Source organism: Caretta caretta, chromosome 3 (genome assembly GCF_965140235.1).
Source record: "Caretta caretta isolate rCarCar2 chromosome 3, rCarCar1.hap1, whole genome shotgun sequence".
Classification (NCBI taxonomy): Eukaryota; Metazoa; Chordata; order Testudines; family Cheloniidae; genus Caretta; species Caretta caretta.
This window is the reverse complement of record NC_134208.1, coordinates 72,888,602-72,913,445: the sequence shown is the minus strand read 5'-3', so window position 1 is coordinate 72,913,445 and position 24,844 is coordinate 72,888,602. Positions and strand designations below refer to the sequence as shown.

Here is a 24,844-nt window from a genome sequence, read left to right as displayed (position 1 = left end):
TCCCAGACTGGTATTAAGTAGACTACTGTAAGACAGAAAAAATGCAAATCACCTCTACAACAGTAACGATCTTGTAGAATTGGTCCTGCTAAATGGCTACAACTTTTCAAATTCTTGAAATGCCACAAAGTGCGAAGATGCACATTTGGAAATTGCAAGTCATTTTGGAAGCAAACGATATGTACAATGGCACTATCCAGCAAATTGGGAGCAGCTGCCTGTACTACCATCACAGCTGGTTGCAAAGTATATAATTTATGTTTTCTGCAATGGTAAGTGGGAAAGCTTTTAAGAGATGTGTTCATACTTTAAACAGATCTTTTCCGCAGTTTCCACCATTGTACACACACACACAAAATTCTGTGTTTTGACAGAACAATTACCGTTCATCGATTCCTTATTGTGCTTTCAGTGTTATAGCCAAGTATCTGGGCTCTGGTCTTTTTATTGATTTTCTCCTGGCAGATGACGTTTGGGATAGTTCTTCTACTATGTAGAAAGAAATATATAGTTTATCTTCCTAACATGTAGACATTATTTAATTATATTACTAAACTGATTAAATTAATTACAAACAATCATGGCCTGAATTCCAGTATGTGATGTGTATTCCTGTAATCAATTTTATGTGAATTTCTGCTTTCAGTTTTGTCAATAAAATAAAGCGTCAAAACACCATCATTTTAGGAAATTGCAAAGATCAGGTTGTACTCATAACCTTAACTCTGCCCCTTTATTCATTGTGCACTTTAGAATACAATCTTTAATAACAAATTTATGCACTTTTTTCCAATTAATACAATAAAATATCCAACTTTTCCTTACAAACTTAGATACAAACTTAGATACAGATACATAGCATCTTCTGCTGTGTATACCAAATAAACAGAGTGAAATAAAGTAATTTATATACAAATGGCCAGGCCCTCAGCTGGTGTAAATGGGCATAGCTTCATTGACATCAGTGCCACTATGCTCATTTACACAGTCTGAGGATCTGGCTCAAGATGTGGCATGCATGAGAGACAAGAAGTGAATGTCAAGTAGAGTCCTTGAGTTATTTTGTGCACCATACAGTATGATGAAAAGGCTGCTACAGAGCACAGCCCCATTCAAAGCATAAATGCAGAGTGACATAATAGAGATATCCCTTGAAGAAATGAGTAATTGTCTACAACTACCTTCTGGGACCAAAATAATGGAGCTATTCAAGAGCAGCCTCATCTACCTCTGCTAGGTTCCTTCATCACATCAACAGCTTATGAACAATGGTGTCAAAGGCAGTTGACGAAACAACACAGACACGTGAGATGAAATTCTGGCTCCACTGAAGTGAATAGTAAAACTCTCATTGACTTCATCCTTAAGCTTCATCTATCTACAAAAAGAGATCTAGACATTAATGTGACCCAGGGGCCCTTTGGTGACACCTGGAAGAGAGCACCAGGGTGCATAGGTTTTACAGGGACCACCTAGGTCATTTATTTGTATAATAGATCACCAAAGGGTGTCATATGGGGTCCCTATGAAAAGCCAGTAGCCCACTGGTCATCACAATCATTGCAAAATGTATATGTGGATAATATTCAAGAAGTTATGTATCTATACTAAAAATTGTGCTCTTAAGGCCTTGGTGTTAAGGCAGGTCAACAGTAGGTGACATGCTTTGGACATGTTCCTTTCAGGCAAGAAGCAGTAGATACTTATCTCCCTATATGTGTGTATTGTCTGCCTCACAATGGAGGCCTATTTGCATAGTGAGTCAAAGGAAAAAGAAAATATTGTGAAATCTACAAGAGAGGAAATACACAGGAGAAAACAAATACCAGAAGACTTTCTAGTTATGACTAAAGGCAAAGGATGGTTGGGGAATATCTGGTGGTATAAAGAAACACACAGGGTCCTTCACTAGGGTGACCAGACATCCCAATATTATTAGGACAGTCCTGATCTTAATCCATTTGTCCCGCATCCTGACCGCACATCGGTCGGGACGCCCTTTGTCCTGTATCAGGGACAGACCATTCACCATCACCGCCAAAGTCCCAGGGCTGGCATTGTGGTGCTTCCTGGGGCAGCTCCCAGCGGCGCATGTGCCCGCCCGCTGGCAGGAGCCTGCAATGTGGGCAGCCCCTGGGCACAGAGGCGGAGGGGGTCTCCGCATGCTGCACCGGCTCCCTCCTGCCCAATCAGAGCTGCAGGGGCAGGGCTTGCAGGTGCTGGCAGCGGGCAGAGAGCCTTCCGCCCCCCGACCCCACCCACCCGACCCGACCTGACCTGACCCAACCCTATCCTAGGATTCAGAGGAACCTGCCAGATGCTTCCTGGGAGCCTCCCCAGGTAAGCACCACTGGGACTCCACACCTCGCCCTACAGCAGGTCTCTAGTTGCAGTGTTTTCCCAAATTAATCCTGAGTTATTTGCCTCCTTTCATTAGAAGATTTTGCTACACTCAGACACTGTGCTTGCGAGAGAGGAAGTATTGCCTCCTAGAGGCACCCAGGGGGTGGTGTGTAATTGACCCAGGTTGCTGGTGGGGGCATAAGCTAGCTTTGTGTTGTATTGTTGAAAAGGAACCCCTAGATATGGAACCTGGCCCTTCTTGCTGCCAACTCTGACTGGCAGAAGGGTTACATATTCAATAGCACCTACTTTTAGAGGTGACACCCTGCAGTTGACAATGTTACCTTCTGTGCACATCATCTTTGGACCAGACAAAGCATTCTGGTAAAAACAGATGACATACTCATGCATAGGAGATAGCTGGCTACAAAGATAACTGGATTTTATTCAGCTTAAGGTTTTGTCAAGAAATGAGTACCTTGAATTTAATCCACAAAAGAATTGAAATCTAATACAGCATATAAAGCACAGGTGTTTATATACTCTTGGTAGCTTACCCTATTCAGAAGGTGAGTGGCAAAACTGAACATTAGCTGAAGCTTCTGAGTGGTCTTCAAAGTCCAGGTATTCTAGTGTGTATATCTTCTAAAATGATTTTCATTTAATTCACTTAACTGCACTTTTAAAATAGCAATTTTTTTAAGGGTGTGCCAGTCTGAAAAATTAGATACTCCTTTTTATTATCAAATTCACACATATCTGCTTCCCAATTGAGGTTGTTAGTATTTATTCACTCAGCTTTCCTGTGCAGTAGCCCACCTTTCTGCCCCATTCTCTTTATCTCAGTTAAAATCTGACGCTTCATTCCATGGGAATGAAGTTGTGTGCCAGGCAGTGCAGGGTTTGCAGCTCTTGCCTGAGCTCTTTTTGTAACCAATTATTTCTGTGAGGTCTATTTTCTTATTGTCCATCTCTTTATTTACGAAATAGGTCGATTTTATAGAAGTTGATTTTTAGAATTCGATTTTATACAGTCAATTGCGTATATCCACCTTAAGCGCATTAAGTCAGTGGAGTGCATCCTCACTACTGTGGCTAGCATTGACTTACAGAGAGGTGCACTGTGGGTAGCTATCCCATGGTTCCGGCAGTCTCCGCTGCCCATTGGAATTCTGGGTTAAGCTCCCAATGCCTGATGGGGCAAAAACATTGTTGTGGGTGGTTTTGGGTACATGTCTTCAGTCACCCCTCCATCCGTGAAAGCAATGGCAGACAATTGTTTCACGCCTTTTTTCCTGGGTTACCCATGCAGGCGCGGCAAGCATGGAGCCTGCTCAGTTCACCATCACCGCTGCTGTTGTGGGCAAGTCTACTGTGATCCAAGTAGCCAATGCAATCATTGATGTTCTGTTATCAAGGGTAGTACTCTGGGAAATGTGCGGGCCTTTTTAGATTTTAGGTGCATCATATCCCTGTCCTTTGTTGCTGGTGAAGACTTCTTCCAGCCGTACATTCCAGTCTGGTCGGCGCTGTAACATCCCATAGCACTTCTGTGGTTGACACATGTAACAGCTGCAGGGCTCTTGCTCTTTTGCCTTGGCCAAGGTACCTTGCCCTACGAGGACCTCCAAGCTTTCGACACAGAAGCACCTGCAGTAGCTGGCATTATTTCACCGCAGCAGCTCCTGGGTGCCTTCACAGCAGACGGTGCAGTAGGACTGCTAACCGTCCTCATCCACCGCTGCCGCTGCAACTCTGCTGTCATGCTCTTCTGCAAACTGGAGGCCTCAGGCTGCTCTCCCACACTGCAGCACCGCATGGTCACACCTACCCCAGCCTACCCCTTGCTCCTATGGCTTATGAAGCCTGGACAGTAGTAAGGAGCAGTTCAACTGTAGGCTGAGCAAGTGTAGAATGGTGGTAGAATGTGCCTTTGGACATTTAAAAGCTTGCTGGTGCTGTTGGTCAGACCTCAGCGCAACCAACATTCCCATTGTTATTGCTGCTTGCTGTGTGCTCCATAATATCTGTGAGAGTAAAGGGGAGATGCTTATGGCAGGGTGGGAGGTTGAGGCAAATCGCCTGGCATCCGATTTTGAGCAGCCAGACACTAGGGTGATTAGAAAAGCACAGCAAGGCGCGCTGCACATCAGAGAGACTTTGAAAACCAGTTTCATGACTAGCCAGGCTTCGGTGGTTTCTCTTTGATGCAAACCCGCCTCCTTTGTTGATTTTAATTCCCTGTAAGCCAACCACACTCCCCCCTTCGAAATAAAGTAACTATTGTTTTGAAACCATCCATTCTTTCTTTATTAATTAAAAAAAAAAAAGAGATAACGGACAACGCAGCCTGGGTGGGGTGGGGGAGGAAGGAAGGACAAGGCCACATTGCTTATTGTAGCCAAACTAAAAATCAAACTGTTTGAATGACAGCCTTCTGTTGCTTGGGCCATCCTCTGGAGTGGAGTGGCTGGGTGCCTGGAGCCTCCCTTCCCCCCCCCCCACCTCCCCGTCCCACCACACGTTCTTGGGTGTCTGGGTGAGGTGGATATGGAACTTGGGAAGGAGGGCAGGCGGTTATACAGTGGATGCACCGGGGGTCTGTATTCTTGTTGGCTTTCCTGCAGCTCCAACAGATGCTTCATCATGTCTGTTTGCTCCCCCATTAGCCTCAGCATTGCGTCTTGCCTCCACTCTTCATGCTCACTTAATGCCTCCATGCATTAAGCTGTACCCTATGACTCCGGCATGACTGCATGAGCTCAGAAAACATGTCATCGCAAGTGCGTTTTTTTCGCCTTCTAATCTGCGATAACCTCAGGGACGGAGATAATAGGGGGAGCGTAGAAACATTCTACGCTCTACGATTCTGGGGGGACTGCATGGTCACCTGTGCTGCTGAGTGCTGCTGAGTTTGCCATGCTGTCCAAACAGGAAATGAAATTCAAAAGTTCCGGGGCTTTTCCTGTGTACCTGGCTAGTGCATCGGAGTACAAAGTGCTGTCCAGAGCTGTCACAATGGAGTACTCTGGGATAGCTCCCAGAGGCCAATACCATCGATTTGTGTCCGCACTACCACAAATTCGACCGAGCAAGGTCGATTTTAGCACTAATCCCCTCGCTGGAGAGAAGTACAGAAGTCCATTTTAAGAGCCCTTTAGGTCGACGGAACGGGGTTGGTTGTGTGGACGCACTCATTTTTAAATCGACCTAATGCAGCTAAATTCGACCTAACCCTAAAGTGTAGACCAGGACTTAGTTTAAAAGAATTAATTTATGATTTATTTCCTCTACCTTATTAGTAGTCTAGTTGCTAACACAACTCTTCTCTCAGGTATATTTTTAAACACTTCTTATTCCCTGTAATCAGTCTGGCTAGTATTAGCTCATTCCACTTTTTCTTTATTCTTTTTAAATTATTGTTCATGCTTCCTCTGCAAATGCCAGCTGATTCGATATGCTCATATTTAGTGCCTTTTCTTTGTTTTGTTTGAAAGAATTTTTTTTTTAACCTCCAGATTGTTGAGTCGTCCTGCGTTAAAATGTTCTTTGTTATACTTTCTGAGGAATTGTAGTCTGAGCCTTGTTTATGATGCCTTTTTATGATGTCTCTCCTTCCATGAATATAGATTTCAGTTCTTCCTATTGCAGGGTACTGTTTCTTAGTTCAAGTACTGCTGTATTCTGTGAATCCATTCCTTACTATGCTAATGCTTCTCTGTTCTCAATCACATCTTTCTTTGTGTTGGATATCCATCCTGAGATTTTGCTGTTTATAGATGACATAAATCCTGATCTCATAAGAAGGTATCACTCAAATAGTAGCCATAGAAGGAGCACTTATAACATTTTTAAATTTTAAAAAATGTGCAATTTGTGAGTTACATATAATAATCTAAAATCCATATTGCACATATTTTAGGGTTACAACAAAGCACAAAGTGAGTATTTTTAGATAACCTACGAGCAAAAACATGAGCCGTATTTTGCAGTTTTCATCTGTAAGCATGTGGTCAAAGGAATTATCTAATTGGGATTGTATTATTTTGGGGGTAAAGTTCAGAGTCAGTTACACAAATATGCTGTGTTTTTAAGTATCAACAACAGATATGTTAGGTGTTGTGCTTGCAGTAGGACATAGTATGGCATGATTTGGGTTAATTATAAAAATAAAAGCAAATGACGGAATGTAAAGAATGTGACCATATGAGTCTCATTATTCTGTTGTGCCTGTTTTCATACGAGAAGTTCAATATTTGGAATCTCTGGAAGGAAGAGACAGAAGAATGTACTCGTCTTTTGAAAAAATAGGTTTGCTATATCGAAATAAACCTCTCGATCATATGTCCATGCCCTGTCTCTTTAAAGGAAGAATAGCATATGCTTCTTGCCCCACTGTCGATCTTCATAATGTATTTGGTCACCTGAACACAACTTTTCTATGTGGGGATTCTCACCCAAGTTGATGGTCAGTTTATGTTCAGAAGTATAAGTTATCAGCCTGGCATTTATCCAAATATAATAACTGTGCATATCTATTAATCAAGGACAGTAGATTTTATGGAGATGCTGTCAACCTCAAATTGACTAATTTTAAAAATTTCCAGGTTTTAATGGTACTCTTTAAATAGTAGATCATGAAATTTAAAATATATTTTAAACATCTTTTTCTGATAATCTTTTTAAGCATCTTTTTTGCTATAGAGAAACTGACTCTTGACATAAAACAGTGACATTTGATATGTACCTAGTGCTGTTAAATGTACAAAAAAACAAAACAATTCTCTGAACTGCAAAAAACTCAAATTTTTTTGCTTAGTTTTTTCAGTGACAGTAATTTTGGCTGTTACAAGTAACTATACTAGGTATGACACTCACAGGAACATGACATTAAGTGCTTTAAAAGTAGGTCCTGTCAAACTGCATGACCAATCCCCAGCCCTGTGAAAACTGCTTAAACTCTGTAAATGGTTAATACTCTGAAAGAGGTTTAACGTAATCCAGATGCAGTAAACGTGGTTCTTTTGGGGCAAATGAGGGTTTTTTGGTTTGTTTGTTTTAATAAGGCATCAGGTAATGAAGGCTGTGTCAGGAGAGAAAATGTTCATCCAAGAAACTATTCACTCTTTCTGTGGTGGAATGAGATTTTTTTCCCCATATCATGAGAGCATTGAGCCCTCATTTAAATTAAATCAGATTACTAATATAGTTTTTTCATGTTTTATACTTAGTTTTTTTCATAACTGCCTATTTCAGTTTTAAAACTGAAGATTTCGGTATTCATAAGTTACATGCCAAAATATTGCTTACCATTTGGGGACTTGTATATTTAAACTGTGTAACTGAGAGCCAACAATAGCTATTAACAGTGGGCTAGAAAAAAAGTCATGTAAATTCATGTGGGAAGTGTAATACTTGTCAGTTAAACTGCTATTATTCAAAACTTTGTGTGTAGTAGTGAAACTAAGGTTTTGTCTACTTTTGGAAATTTACCAAAACAGCTATTCTGGAATAGTTACTTTGGTATAAACCCCATGTGCGGATCTTTATTCTAGAAGTGCATTAAGCTAAATCAGGAAAAAGTACTCTTAGTCTGGAACAAGAGTCTTCACACCAGAGCTTATATCAAAATAACTATTCTGATATAGGTATTTCAGTAAATTTCCAATTGTAAACAAGCCCTTTAAGGATCTATTCAGCTTGACTTTTCTGCAGCTTGGGAAAGTTAGAAGTGGCCTTGGGGTTGGGACTGGATCTTTTCTTGGAAATAAGAACCAAAACAAAGAATGGAGGTTGGGGAGCTGAAACTAACATAGTCATTCTTTCACCCTGACAGTATCCGAGGGAGCTCCTTACAGCCTGTGGTGCTGGAGGTTTGTGGAATTTCAGAAATAATCTATTCCCTTGCTAAGAAGAGGCCTTGCAAATTAACAGGATCAATGGACACTAGCTGGCTAGAACTCCCAGTCCTATTCCCCACTAATGGTGCGTACATGCATGTGTGTGTGTCTGTCTGTTTCAAAGTTGGGGTCTCCCCCGCCCCTTGTCGCTTATGTTTTTCTCGCTGATACGCTTGCCTCATAGGTTTCAGGGTAACAGCCGTGTTAGTCTGTATTCGCAAAAAGAAAAGGAGTACTTGTGGCACCTTAGAGACTAACCAATTTATTTGAGCATAAGCTTTCGTCTCATAGTTCTTTAGATGCCTGATTAACTTTTCAAGCTCTGCACTAACAAAGTAAAAAATGTAGGAGAGTGATTGATTCACTATGCACTTCTCCTACGTATTTGTGGGCACTGTTACTTTTGACAGATCAAATTACTGTTGAATATAGTTCCTGTAACGTTACATCACTTTCTAAACAAATTTGAATCTTTGTCCAGACTTCAGACACATCAAATTTCCTAAGTGATCATTGGGTTTTCCTGGAATTTTTTAAACTTCTGGGCTTTTTTTAAAAAACAACAGACCAAACAACCTTTGCACTTGTTTTCTTTAAATAGTATTTGTTGTGTTTGTCTATTTTCTTCCACATACATAGTTAAAGCACAATTTATATGAATATAATCTTATTTTTATTGTGCTAGAGCCCAGAAGTCCTGCTCCAATTAGGATTGCAGCTTCGTTATACTGGGTGCTGTGCAAAACATAGACACAAGCCATGTCCTGAAGAACTTGGGATCTAAAAATTTATAGTATAAAAATGTCATACATGAAATATGCATTACATATTACAAATTATAAATACCTTTTTATAGAATGATAAATTTGTTGTTTATATTTTTTTCTGTTGCAAATTATTTTATTTATGGTAGTGACCCCAATGTTCTAGATCAGTAGTGTCCAATCTTTTCAGCCTGATGGCTGAACACACTTCTAAAAGGTCAAGGAGACACAGTTAATACTTCAAGACAGATTCCGTTGAGCTTGTCTAGCAAGTTCCTATGCCTCCCTCCTTACAACCCCTGATGAAAGGTGTGTATGGGGAGCAGAGCAGCAGAGTGGTTGTTGCTTTTCTGTATCCCCAGATGGCATTAATTCCATGACCATAACCAGCTGGCACAAGTTGGGACCGCCAACTGGTTTCTCTAACTTGAGCTGAGATGGGCAGAGAATGAGGGAGATGTAACTGGTGGCTGATTCTCAGATTCATCTTGCTCCTTTTCCTGGATTATTGTGGGTTGTATGAGAAAGGGGAGCCATCCTCTATATAAATGGATAGTAGGCCCACATCTTGAATAGTGCAGGCAGATGTGGTCGCCCCATCTCAAAAAGATATATTGGAATTGGAAAAGGTTCAGACAAGGGCAACAAAAATTATTAGGGGTATGGAATGGCTTCCATATGAGGAGAGATTAATAAAACTGGGACTCTTCAGCTTGGAAAAGAGACAACTAAGGTAGAGGTTTATAAAATCATGACTGGTGTGGAGGAAGTAAATAAGGAAGTGTTATTTACTCCTCATAACACAGTAACTAGGGGTCACCAAATGAAATTAATAGGTAGCAGATTGAAAACAAACAGAAGGAAGTATTTTTTCACACAACACACAGTCAGCCTGTGGAACCCCTTGCCAGAGGATGTTGTGAAGACCAAGACTATAACAGGGTTCAAAAAAGAACTAGATGGATTCATGGAGGATAGGTCCATCAATGGCTAGTAGTCAAGATAGGCAGGGATGGTGTCCTTGGCCTCTATTTCCCAGAAGCTGGGAATGGGCAACAGGGGATAGATCACTTGATGATTACCTGTTTTGTTCATTCCCTCTGGGGCACCTGGCATTGGCCACTGTTGGAAGACAGGTCCTGGGCTAGATGGACCTTTGGTCTGACCCAGTATGGCCTTTCTTATATTTCTCTGTACAATGATGGCATCTAAATTAGCTGTTACCACTCAAGAAAGAGATTTTGTAGTCATTGTTGATAGTTCTCTAAAAATATCCACTCAGTTTGCAGCAGCAGTTTAAAAAGCTAATAGAATGTTAGGGACCATTAGAAAAGGGATAGCTAATAAAACAGAGAATATCATAATGCCACGATATAAATCCATGGTATGTGCACACCTTGAATATTGCGTGCAATTCTGCTTGTCCCAGCTTAAAAAAAAGATATAGTAGCATTGGGAAAAAACTTCCTTATCCCAAATTCCAAAAATAAATAAGAAAAAGCTACTGTATTGTCGTTGTTATTTATTTGTTCCAATTAACACAATAAAACAATATTAAAATTTATCTGAAGCCACTGCAGAATTTCTACCAGAGTGCCACAGAATACAGATACTTTGACAGAGTATTTAAGTTCAGCTTACTCTGGAGTGTATATGCCCTTGTCTATACCCTTTCAAAAATTATAATTTATATGCACTAATGCAGGGATCGGCAACCTTTGGCCCGCCGACCTCCAGGATAAGCCCTCTGGCGGGCCGGGCCAGTTTGTTTACCTGCCATGTTCACAGGTTTGGCCGATCGCAGCTCCCACTGGCCGCAGTTCACCATTCCAGGCCAATGGGGGCTGCAGGAAGCGGCAGCCAGCATATACCTTGGCCCGTGCTGCTTTCCGCAGCCCTCATTGGCCTGGAGCGGCGAACCGTGGCCAGTGGGAGCTGCGATCAGCAGAACCTGCAGACACAGCAGGTAAACAAACCGGCCCAGCCCACCAGGGGGCTTACCCTGGTGGGCCGCGGGCCAAAGGTTGCCGATCCCTGCACTAATGTATAGTTCTTTGTCCCTCTTCCTTTTAGCTTTCAAGGACTAGATTTTGGATGGATGTTTTTGTCTTACGGTGAGAAGGCTAAATTAAAGAATTGAGTTTACAGTTTGCTATGAAGGCGTTGAGAGTTGCAGTCATCTTCAGGGGGTTGGAATTAGCCAGGAAAAAAACAAAAACAAATGCAGATTATTTGTTCAGTTTGCAGTCAATTCTACAGTCTATTTGTTATTCTAAAATAAAATAAAATAAAATAAAATAAAATAAACAGGTGTTACTGTGCTCGTATTTTTTGGAGTTATTTGGTTTGTTAGTTTTTAAATCTAATTCTGTAACCATTCCATTTTTAACATTTATTTGGTTCTCCTCACAATTTCCAGAATTCCTGCCAGCTCAGGATGTCCCATGAAGCCAGACCTAGAGCAATTTACACTATGGATTTCCCTCACACACGCACACACACGAAGGTTCATCACTTCCCTCTGTCCTCCACTTGGCTTTCCCTCAGTAGGTATGAGTGAAACTAGGAATCCAGGATCTATACAGGATGTTCAAACAAGTGAAGCTGTGTTTGAGAGAGAAGCATGTAGAGAAAACACTGCATCTTTTCTTCCACTGGCCTATGTCTATGTGCATATCCTGGCTCAGAGGACAATTTTTTTCTATGGTACTAAAGGCTCAACCCTGCAGCCCTTCTTCACAGACTTTTGAATATTGGCATATCTTCAACTAATTACCTTTCACTCATGATTGTTACTCCTTGCCTATAAAAAACTGGTATTGTCAGTGTCTGGATCAGAAGTGAATAGAGTCATATCCTTCCTTGGTGGTGTTTCACCTTCAACTGGTGTTATGTGTGTGTGTGAAAATGGGATGAAATTCAACTTACATAAAATTTAGAGATGCAGCAGCACAAAGCAACTTCAGTGATGACCTTTATGATGTGGGCTTATGTTTTAAGCTGAATCAGTGAACCTAATATATTGTTTGAAGGAAAACCTTTCATATGGTGTTCATTGTCAGGCTTTAATCTTTTTTTAAAACACATTGAAAGTCTATCAGAATTTAACCTTCACTAAAATGGAGTGAGAATGATGCTGATTTAAGGGAAGATTACAAAGGATTTATTTTGGATTTCAAAATGAACAATTAATATGGAAAATTCTGGTTTTATTACATTCCAGTATAGTCCTGATGCCCTGTGTATGTGTGAGTTTGTGTATATGTGTATATATATATACACGCATGTACATGCTGGGACACACGCATATATTTAAGTGTGAGGTAGAGTTACTAGACTGTGTACCACATCAATACAAAACATAGAAGCCAGGAACTAAGATGTTAGGTAACCTGAACTACACTTTTCAGTTTTCATTCTCGGTCTCAACAACCTCCCTTCCATCCCCCACAGCCTCCAGTGTCATCCTGATGCACTGAGGCAAAAGTGTCATGGTAATGCTTCAAGGCTTCTCATGGAAGTCAATAGGAATTTTGGAATTGACTTCAACAGGAACAGAAGTAGGACCAAAGGACCAGTGCCTCAATGCCAACACACTGGGCCCCCTTCCACATCAAGGTCCCTGAACATCTACTCCTCTAACCTTAAGCCTACACTCCATCCATTCCTTCTCCCACAGACATTGCTACTATTCCTTTATTTTCCCAAAGCATTGCTTAGCCTGTCATGGTCTCCCCAACACCACCACCAAGCCCTGCTCTCTGTCTGCCTCTCCAGGTCCTTGCTCACCTTCCCCCCGCCAACACAAATCCTTGCTTAACCCCAGTGCTGGCCTTACCATGAGACGAACTGAGGCAGCTGCCTCAGGTACCAAACTGTGGGGGGACCGCTAGGACCCAGAGTTTCAAAGTTTTGGCCCAAGCGAGGGGGCATAGGGGCGTCATTTGAGCTCCCCACCTCAGGTGCCAAATGTTGTGGGCTGGACCTGCTTACCCCCCATATTATTCCACAGTGCTACCTCTGCTCTAGACACACCCCCTCAGCTGCCCTGCCTGACACACAAGGGCTACATGCAGAGAGCTGTAGAGATCAGGGGTAGAGGTAGTCATAGAATTTAAATTAAAAAATAATTTTGAAGAATGGAAGCAAAAACTTTTGGTTTCATCGACATTTTGCCTCTAGTCAGGGAGTCAGATTGACAAAGTTAAAAAACAGAAGTGATGGATTTGAGCAGCATCAGATAGGCTTAGCTAAACTCAGTGTAATTAGGATGAACAAGGGGAATAATGTGTTTTCCAAAGTCTGCCATATTGTAATAATATATGTGTGTGTAGTTGGAGTTTGTAGGACCTGAGGTTAGGCACCTTGAGGAATCCAGAAGAAAACAGGGCAAGATTTTTAAAAAGGAAGCATTTTAAAATGTTTCTTTGGCAAATGTTAGTAAATATATCAGTACAAAAAACTATTTAGAAAATGTAATTGTCCTATGACAATTATAGTCACAAATTTGTTATAGTCAGTCCTAAAAACAGGTATAGTGCCAAATGACTACATTACGTTGTTAAAGTTTGAAAGAGCGGGAATTTAATCCTGCTGTAAGAGCAACTCTCACCAAAGCCTTAAAGAAGCGTTCACTGCTACTCGTATCTCCATAATATACACACTACAAACACGCATACTGAGTTGTATTTTAATTATTAGATTTCAAATTAATCTACACTGATTAGGTATTGGATAGAAACTTACTAAAAGACTCTCAGAAAGTCAGGTTCACATTAAAAAGAAATCTTCCTGTTGCCAAACTGTTGATATTTTCATTTATTTCCTGACATTTAAAAACCCATCATCCAAGTATGGGCCGTATGGTGATAACTCATTGTATATATTGCACAACAGAAAAACATGCCTGTTGTCACAGCTGAGCAGACTGATTTTAATGAAATTAAGCCAGTGGCATAGTCTCATTTCAAACAAGGACAAGTTGCAGAGCCTTTTTTGCCCAAGAGGCAGGCACACATTAACTTGAGTCTGCTAACAGAATTGTGACAAAAGAGACACGATGCTCTTTCTGATTCCATTCCTCTACCTCCTGAGACTCAAACTCTTCTGGAACATAGATACCTAGCAGACTCTATTAAAAATACAGCAGCTGTTGTCGAGTAAAAAAAAAAACACTATTTGAAAAAAAAAATCAATTAAACAAACACATTAAAAGATAACTAAAAAGTGCTTTGTTCTTTTCAAACTATATATATATATTAGTTTTAAACATACTATTAAAAAAAACTTTCAAGCGATATAGACTCTCAGGGGGATTTAGTCCAAAACTTGAAAGCAGATTAGCTAATTTTTGCGGGCTTTGATAGAAATCCTTTGTCTGTCTGCACAGCTAATAATAAAGGGATGGGAGTCATTCCTAGTACAGATGGCTCTTGGGCCCCAAACAAACCTGAGTTTTTCATAGGTTTGTATCTCTGGGAAGGTAAAGGTTAGCACTTGAAGTCTGATTAACCTTGTCACTTCAAAGCATTAAAAAGTATGAGATTCAGGTAATTTCTCTGAGTAGAAGTTTAAAAGAGAAAGTGTTTCTTTTCCCCCATTTTACTCTCTCTAGGGTAACTTGATACAGAATAGACAACTCCAGACATTCAAAAATTAGGTAAGCCGCCCCCCTCCACCATGAGATTTCTTTAAACATCCAAAACTTTTTAAAAAATTATAAATATGGAGTTGAGTTTTATTAGCCTTGGGTTTTTTTGGGGGGGATAGGGAAGGAGGGGGTTGGCTATTAGCATACATTTTTTTTTATTTTTCCCTTTGCAAACTCACCGGCTAGAAACTTCCTTTAAAAAAAAATAAAGATGAGATTTTAATTTCATCACAGGACTATGGTAGCTGGGGATTTAAGATTAACCCCAAATATTGTGAGATTCATAATAATACTATAAGAGTTGGCAATACTGCTAACAGGAAAATTATTTGTCAGAATTACAAATGAAAGTTGCTTCCAAACTTTAAATTTTCAATCCTTTTTTAATACTATTAAACGTAAGTATTTAGGACACGGCTCTAAATGAAGATTATTATTAATTATATATAGTATGTAGTGTCATAAAAGTCTCTGACACTGTCACGCATTAGGAAAGTGACAAATAGATTGAAATTCATTGTAAAGAAAAAATAAGAGCCCCAAAGTATTATTGTAAGAGATTGCCATGGCTACAGAGCAAGAAAATAATATCTTACATTTATAGAGCAATTTTAATCCGAAAGAATCCCAAAGCGTTTTCCAAACTAAGGGCCCTGCAAGCACTATCATGAGCAGTCCCCTTGTATCCAAAGGGCTATGCCTGTAATACAGTATTATGCCTGGTAAATAGAGTTTGCCGGATCAGGCTATACATGCCACTATGCCTGCTTTGCAGAGTGAGAGAGGCAGCCAGGGCACAGCACAATAGGGTAGGTGGAGAGGATTTATTTGCAAGGACATGATGTAAAGACCTACCCTTTCAAAAAGTGTCCTTAGATCTTTAATGTCCGAAGTGCTCTGTGGGAACATAATTTTTTTAAAGTTTTGTCTGGAAGACCCATACACATTAGAGCTCAGCTTCCTATAATTTACTATTTATTACGTGCATGGCAGTTATCGCCTAGAAACCGGGGCCCCATTGTTCTAAGCACTGTACAAACATAAAACAAAGAGACAGTCTCTGCCCCAAACAGCCACCTAAGAAGGATAAGCAGAGGAATTCTGAAATTCAAAACTATGGTTCCAGGAACTCTAAACATTTCAAACCTTAAGGTTAGGGCACTAAAGTCGTGCCCTCCAAATAAATGGCATGGCAATGCCATTTTATAAATGGGAGCAGAAATTCTGTACAGTGTAATGAACACGACAAAGGGGGAAGGAAGGGGGGATTGGTGGGGTAACAGACCATTAGGGATTCTACTAAATAAGCTAAACAAATCTGATCTGGAGAAAAGCATCACCATTTCTGCAGCTAGCAGATACATCTGCTTTTGTGGAAAATGGTAAAAATCCATCTTCTCAGCAAAACTGAATTTTCTTGCATTTAGCCAAGATAAAAACATGACATTTCTAACAGAATATTTCAGCATTTCACAGGGGAGGTGGGACCTTTTTTTGCAACAAAATATAAGTTTTCTGAATGAAAAGACTGACTTTTCTTATCAAGACATTCTGAGGTGAAAATGAGAAATGTTTTGCTTTTCCGCAAACCATCAAAATATTATCTTTTCCACCAGTTTTAATACTGGTGAAAGTTTGGGCCAGATCCTGAACTGGTGAAGTCTGTTCATTCCAGCTGAGGATCTGTCTCTTTCCCCCATAGATTTGATCACTGATGCCTTTAATTTGGCCTCTTGCTTTCCCTTATGTCACATGTGGGAAGATAACAGGAGTTCATTACTGTATCTCTCACCAAGGAACATGCTGGGTTCACTCACAATGCACATGTTCTGCTTTCAGTAGGCCAATTTTTTTGAAACAGGCCATGGCAGCTCCTTCAAATGGCAGCATTCTAGGGAACTGACATTTGGAATAACAATTTATGGCTCAGATAAATGAAAAGTTCTGCTTGTAGTTAGGCCTGAGTGAAGCTGTTCAGTTTTGTTTTGTCAAATTTTCAGAGCAAATTCTGAGTCTCATCTCACATGGTATAGTCAGGGGTAAAATCCTGGTCCTAATGATACTAATGGAAGTTTAGCCATTAATTTAAATGGAGCCAGAATTTCACCCTAGGAGTAACTCAATAGAAACCAATAGAGTTACACTGGTGTAACTGGCATAAAAAGATGAGTCCTCTTGTTTCTCAGAAAGTATATATTGTGAGATTGATTTATTTGTCACTCAATGAAACAAGTGGGCTGAATTTCACTTGTGAAGTTAGGAATATATTTTATTATACCTTTCATCTACAAAAAAATCTCTTTTATCTTGGGCAGAGACAGTATTTACTGTTGTTTGCAGCGTGCCTAGCACAATAGGTCCCTAAACTGGTTAATAAAATGAAGAAATAAATAAATAGTTATTATTATTATTAAGCTTAATAGCAACAACAAAATACTGTGCAAATTTAAAGAAATAGGCAGTATTTTAAAGAAAGTACTTAGAAACACGATAGGCGTAACAATTTTATAATCATTGCCCAGAACAATTTGAAAATAAGTTCAGTAGGGAATACAATTATTTAATTTTCTACATCCCCTTAAATATATTTTTCTAGAAATCTTAACAAAAATATAGACATTAATTCTACATGGAAAATGAAGTATGCTTCCCAAGAAATCTGTGTCTAAACTCCACTGGTCAGTAGAAATATTATGCATTTACAGCAGTATAACTTAGAGTGGAATTAAGTCATGTATTGCTATTGATACACAAAAAAGGAGCAGAGTTAATCTTTCTTGTGCAATCTGAACTATTTTATTTCCTGGTTTTGAGTGTTTCACTTTGCAACCTTAACCTGACATTAATGTAGGATTATGTTTTGTGTTTGTTTTGTTTTATTGCCTGAAATAGATATGTGAAAGAAATAATAGTTGAATACCACAGAAATCCCAGAAAATACAAATCAGTACAAATAAAACTCCAAATAATGGTACAATGCAATATATCTATCAAACCTTCCAAATAGAGGGACTTATTCTTCACTGTCTTGCCCCTTGTAGATATTTATTCCTGTGCAAAATGAGTGTAAAACATTCTGATTTGGTAGGCTTTTACTCAATGTTTAACATTTGTTTTGCACAGATATAAATATCCACATAAGATGCAATGTTGTGGACAATCAGGCCCAGAATTTACCAGTTCATCATATTCAGTGATTCTTAAAAACGTAATTGCTAAAAATCTTGCAAACTTTAAATACTCTGACAGGCTTAATATTTTCATTGCTCCTCTTACTCCTTCATTTCTAGAAGCAGGGACTTAAATTATCATTTCAGATTCACTAAATTACATAAATGTGGAAATCCAGGTTCGATGGTATAAAGTCAGGTATTTTGCATTACTTTTATGCACTACTCATGCATTCAAGTCAGAAATGTACTTTCAAAACCATCATCGACATCTGTAACTGCAAAACAACTCTTATCTCAAATGCCTGATGTGTTCGGTTACATTGTGCTTCATCACAATAGGCTGATTAAGTATGTAATAAAACATAAAATGAAATCATCTAGTCAGGAAAAGGAATGCATTTTTAAAGTTCAATATTTCAGATGAATTATCTGTTTTTTCTTAGCAATGAATTTTTGAGTGATACAAAAATTTCTGTCCTGGGAACCTACAGCCTGATTCTGCACCGTTGAAGTGAATGAGAATTTTGTCATTGACTTCAATGTGTGCTGGATCAAGCCACTAGAGACAGGTTTGTGTGTGTGTGTGTGTGTGTGAAAGACAGAGAGAGAGAGAGAGAGAGAGAGAGAGAGATCTACCATCATGTGAATTCTCTTTTATCTCTAAAATTACCATGCCAGATACAAAGCTTCCAAAAGCTAAATAGTATATTCCTTGTCCCATGTTCTCTTTATTCAGAGATGAGAGTATGTATGAAAATATAGGACTCTGATGTTGAAAACAGAGCTGCTGGTGAATGCTTTTGTAGCTATTTTAAGTAATGGCTACATATGTGTATTGAAATAAATATTAAGAATTTCTCTAATTAAAACATTGCTGCCAGCCCAGACTTGCAAATCTCGGAGCTTAAAAACTGACTTAATGGTTGTAGTAGCCTTCATCTGGGGTTAGTGAAAGGACACTTTCAGCTGTGGTGTTTTGCTTGGGCTCTTACTGTACATTTCCTGGAGGGACTGACTAACCAAGGGAATGCGCAGGCAATCTTTCTATCTTGTGGAAAAATGCCATGTGTCATTAAGTAAGCTGTCTTGCAGAGTGGACACTGTCCAAAACACAAGTGTGGAAAATTAAAAGAGCCAGGATGCTTCACATCTTATCTTTGGAGCACTATTGACTCAAAGGCACCATATTCAATGGCTGTCTATGGTAAGCGTGATCAAGATTATCATTAGGCATGCCACACAACCAACACTAATTCCAGTGTCATGAATTCAGTTTAAAAGCAGCTCTGCTGCAGTGAGTTTTTGACACAACTTCAAAGCTAATATTCAAAGTCGGAAAGCTTAAAACCGTGCAAGCTTATTTAGTTCTTTAAGTGGCCTGGCTTAGTATTTGTGGGCATCTGAAGCTTTGTAAACCATTGCAGAGTAAAAAAAAGAAGTTAATCTTTTCAGCTAAAGTTTTCAATAATGTGAAATTGGATTAATTTCATAGTGTTTTCTTCTCGCATATCAATCCACTGTCCCTAATTCTTAAGGGTACTGGGGGATATGTGCGACTTTTCATTTGGGGATTGCTCCCCTATTTGGGGCATTAAATCACCACACATCTCTGGGTTTTGGATGCCACCTAGAATATAAAATGAACTTTTTGTTAGGCACTGAGGTAAACTGACAGCTTGAGTCCCCCTTGCCCCTCTCTTAAAAAGACATAGTACCGCTGCAGTGAAGTAGCTGTGACAACTACATCTGCTAACACTTATGCCATTTTAATTTTAAACCAACATGTGTAGTATTATCCAATGAAAGTTGCAGCTTTAATCAATAGTCTGTTTACAAAAAAATAACAATTCTATGTCCAGAGTGGTAGTTTAATCTGTCTATAATGTGTATAATTAATGTATGCACTGGTGATATCCAAGTGGTAAATTGAATATTGACTTGAGATAAAGGGCACAGGTACAGTATTTGTATGAGGCTATCACCATATCATCTGCAAAGGAATCTGTCTCTCTCTTGAACTAACTTTAGGATTTCTGCAGCAGCATCGAACAGCCATCTCTATAAATTAACCTGACACTGAATCGTTTATTTTCCCCTCCAAATGTGTAATTTTCTTCTTAAAATTGCCCTAGCCCAAGGTTCAGAATGGGCAAGATTCAGTCTTGGACAACTTACAACTTTTTTGGACTATAAATGTCATGACTTTAAAGTCTAATATCACACATCTCAGGAGGGCTGGAAATAGGAGTGTTATATTGTGGCTTTGGAAAGGGGATCCCCAGCTTTTCAAAGGTGACCAGGTTTAATCTCTAGCTGTGAGATCAGACTTTTAGGTTTTTTATATTTTTAGATAAAAAACCTCTGGTTTAGGTGATTCTTGGAGGTGTTTTATATTTATCTTCTTCTCTTTTCCTATATAATTAGAGTCATGAAGTGAAATCCTGGCCCCACCAAAGTCAATGGCAAAATACCCATCAACTACAGTGGGGCTAGGATTTCACCTATGGTAGCTAAATCATTTGGCTTTAAAGGTGAAGAAATAGTCCAATCAATTTTTGAAAACTAAAACATCCCTATAGTAGTTTTCCATGTTAGATAGATAGATAGATAGATAGATAGATAGATAGATAGATAGATTTCCATTAGAATTTACTGGAAATGAACTACATTACTCACTCAGAAGGCAGTCAAGAAGATGCAATATTTTGTTCCTAAGAGACTTGTTAAAACTAATCCCACCTGTTGCATCCAAGGCAAGATAACCCTATCTCCACTGGATGCTGGCAGGGGTAAACAGGATTTACTTTCTGATTTACAACACAAGTAACAAGGAAAGCAGTCCCTCTGTAGTCACTAAAAGATGTTCTTTCCTTCCCACTAAGGCAACCATTAGCAACAGTAGGAAAGCTAAAGTTTTGAACTTACATTTGGAAAAGGTTAAATCCCTCACCATCAGCTGCATGATAGATGTTAGAACGGTAAAAATTACATTTCAACACTGGTGGGAAACTTGTTTAAGTGAGAGTAGAATCAGGTCCACAATATCTCCCTAGCCTTAGAGGAAGGAATAAGAGAAGGTCAGACTCTGGTCTTATGTTTTAAGGTTCAAAAACGAAGATGAAATGAAAATATTCAATTCCAAATGAAACTAAATGAAAAGTTAAGTTTAGTTTCAAAATAAAAAAAATGTTGACCAGAACAAAAACTTTCCATTAAAAATTTCAAATTAGTGAAAGGGCTGTTTTTCCCCCACGGAAAATATTTTTTTCACAAAAATGTTCTGATGAGTTTTTGATTGAGTCAGATGGGTGGACCAGGGAGTGGAGTAAGGAAAGCTCACACCACAGGGGTAAAAAAAGGTATGTGTGTGCTGGGGAGGGGAAGACATGACCCACAACCTTTCCTGGGGAGAGGAGAGAAGATAATAGTGCTTGTCTCCCTCCCTCATCCAATCTCAGCCTGGTTTGAAGGCAGTGAGGAGAGGTCAGTCTCCAAGGTAGAAGTTCTGCTGTCAGCACCAAGCTTTCAGCACTCCATCCTCCTGCACTGAGAGCTTCCTACCAACTGAGGAGTGAAGAGTCAGCAGGAGGAGACAGAGGGTGAACCAGAACTTCCTTCATAGAATCATAGAATCATAGAATATCAGGGTTGGAAGGGACCTCAGGAGGTAAAAATTACTATCAACATGCTACCTCCCTACATGCCCACAGCATATTGGAGGGAGTGAATGAGAAAGAGATGAACAGACACACAAAAACGTCCACAACCTTCACTGAGGAGACAAAGTGAGCCCCTGGTGTTGGCAGTGATGGTGACACTGAACACATGAGGTCAGAGGGATCAGAGGCTTCTGGCATGAGGGAATATGGGAGGCACATGACTTCTGGCATACGGTTTTCAAAATGGAAACACAGGGTCCTAACTTGGGGTAGTATAAGTAGGGGCACATGGTGATCCTTATTTGAGGGGGAGGCATAGGGTTCAAAGAGAAATATTTTGTATACTGCTACATAGACACACACTTGCACTGTATTACTCAGTGAATGTAAAATGAGTGGTATAAATGTACACCATAGTGCTACTGGCTGACTGTAGCAGGAGTGAAGGTGATGAAGCTTGTCTTGTCTGCAGTGTACATCCAGCTCTTTGATCCTCAGTTTGAACCTAAGTGACTCCACTAGGCCTTGCAAACAGAGGCTATCATGATGAGTTCAAAATTCTTTCCCTGAAGAGAGAAAAAAATGTCTGAGAAACCTCCTGAAATTTGATATCCAAGCCATCTGGAGTGAATGGGGTAAAAGCCATTCCTCTAGGCGGCATTTCTTATGAGGCATTAGATGAACAATTTACGAAGAGAAAGTGAGCCCTGTTTATACTGTAGATGAGACAAGCACAAGCTATTTGGTGTGAGATAAATCTTACCCATATAATCAGTTGATCCATGAATATAAAGAATGTGGCCTCATTGTCTAAAGTGTAAACTGCCTGATTCTATATTATTTTTCCTATTCTGTAGACAATTACATTCAGGGAATGTTAGGGCTGTACTTTTAAACAAGACCTGCCAGAGTAAACATTATATATACAGCCTTAACTCTTCCCCATGTGCACATGCTTTGTTTTATACAATACAGTGTTTACATTTTTCTACAGCATCATTTTTCAGATGCTCATGTGCAATACCTTTTATTGCTGAATGTTATTCTGGTAATGCCAGACAGAGACAATTAAAGTCATTTATGTATAAGATGTCCAGATGATTTTGTGGAGTTTTGCTTCATTTCACAACACACCCATCTTACAATATCTGCAGGGAATAAGACAAGGACTTCTGATGATTAAATATTTTTGAACATGCAGCTAAATGAGCCAGCCATGCACGAACAGGAAATCCCAAATTCCTTCCAAACATTCACCTTATTGCAAAAAATACCATTATTATTGTAAAGCTACTGCACATATGAAACATGATTAGATCTGGCTGTGTAGTATCCCCTTGAAAAATTAGTTTTCACTTTCACACACAGCAACACGTCTCCTTATTACAAAAAAAGCAGCTACATGAAGAAGGAGAAACAGCTCAGCATGGCCCTGAGTATTCCTCCAAGATCTACACATGTTCTTAAGAAGGATTCAGCCACCTTTGTGATACTGTGGTACTCACCTTCAGGCCCTCTGGAGGCCTCACTATGCTGTCCAGGCCCTGCCCTGGAGGAAGGAGTAGATTGGTTGGGCAGCGGAAGAAGTGGGTTTGCAGGGTGATGCACATCATCTTCCTCTCTGACTTATGGAAAACAATATTAGAACTTGTGACTATAGTATTTTCCCTCCCCACCCCCACCCCCCGGAGCCCCCACCCTGTGGTCCAAGGAATGACTAGGGAAAGGTCACATTTGCACAACCCCAATGGAGCTACACTTCCAGAGAGCTGGGGGAGCATCATTGGGGTAACAGCCAATGTGAAGACACAAGGTCTTCCCACAGATGAGTTTGGTATCCTATGGATTCACAGGGCTTTCCCAAGTGAGGGAATAACTTTTTTGCTGCCTTTTCCCCACAACCAGACAATTTGGGATGTTTCCTCATGGAGATATCCACAGAAAGGGATGACTGGGACTATGTAATCAGTTCAGCTGCTCTTGGTTTTACTCACAATCTCATGAAGTAGAAATCACTTCAACTGTAAATTAATAATATGATTTATTAGACTAGCAACATCAGGAGCTCCTTTGTTCTGACTCCCCCACTAACAAGAACATGACAAGCATAATATATGTGTGTTTGTGTGTAATATTAGCTGGGAATAGCATCTTTACTGTTTATAGACCTGATCCAATGTCCATGAAAGTCAATGAGCCCCATATTGCACAAAAGAGTAAAAAATATTTGAGAGGCTGGTTGTAATTTGCCAACTATAAACCTGTAAGTAATATACTGCCCTACAGAGGAATGATTATTAGCTATAAGACATTATAGAAGGTGAATCAACCAGAAGGATTCTTCTTTCAGGATGTTTCCCAAAGACGTTATCTATAATGTATTTCTCCAGAAATATGGCAGTCACAGTAAAACCTGCATAGTACAGTGCATTTAAAAGAGAGGGTTGATTTAACTGAAACTTTTCATGTTCAGGTGGTAACTTAAAACAAATATTTTAATCATATGAACATTTTACTTTTACTGCATTTTGAGGAAAACAGAACAAAAGAACCCCACCCTCTTTCTTATTTATTTTCATTCTTTATGTATTTCTGTAAAGAAAAAAAATCATGCTTTTAGTTTTATATCCAGTCTGTGGCATCTTTTTATTACTGCAGTCTCCTGGAATGAAAGGGCATGCTTGAGATTTTTGACAAAGTGCATGGAGTGCATGTTACAGCATATTAAAACGAATAGAGGCCTACTGTAATCCATCTGGGGGTGTATTCTGTAAGTAGTAAGAGGATGTAAACTGGATAAATTAGTTGCTGTTTGCAAGACCCAGGAGATATCAATCGTGATGGAACAGAGCTGTTTGTTGTGGCCGGAGGGGGAAAAAGGTATATCAAAAACATGTTTTAAATATCAGTGGTGGAAATGGTGGCTAGCTGAAAACCAACCAATAAATGTCTGTAACAGATCATTTGCAACTCCATGATTCATGGCAGTCTTAATTCAGGAAATCAGAAGGTGAGTGGAAAAACTGTAGTAGTTTATTGCAGTGATGAGTTCTGAAGGCCGAAGTGGATTTGTTTATTTTTGTATTTATGGACATTTTTTTCCTGGTGGCAGCTCAGCTGAAACAGCTGTACTTCATAAATGCTAAAATAATAATTGAAAATTAAAATATACAACAAAATTAAGTCGATCGAGTCAAAGAAAAATAAAAGAGTTTGAAAACTTGCGGTGCAGGAAAAGAAGTTACACGGGGAATTTTAAAATCCTTTGTGCACTCAAATGGTAAAGAGCCTTTATTTTAAACCAAATACCCAGGCTTTCACTCCTTGACTCAGCAAAAGCTCTTATTAAAGTCAC

The 24,844-nt window shown here is 39.5% G+C and overlaps 1 long non-coding RNA gene across 2 annotated transcripts in view; it reads left to right on the top strand.

Annotated features, from left to right (window-relative positions):
* The window catches only part of LOC142071534 (uncharacterized), a 201,809-nt gene that overhangs the window by 46,018 nt on the left and 130,947 nt on the right, over positions 1-24,844 (top strand). For both annotated transcript variants that reach the window (XR_012667613.1, XR_012667614.1), the window contains exon 3: positions 8,180-8,328. This is a non-coding gene — a long non-coding RNA (uncharacterized LOC142071534). The remainder of the gene's footprint in view (positions 1-8,179; positions 8,329-24,844) is intronic.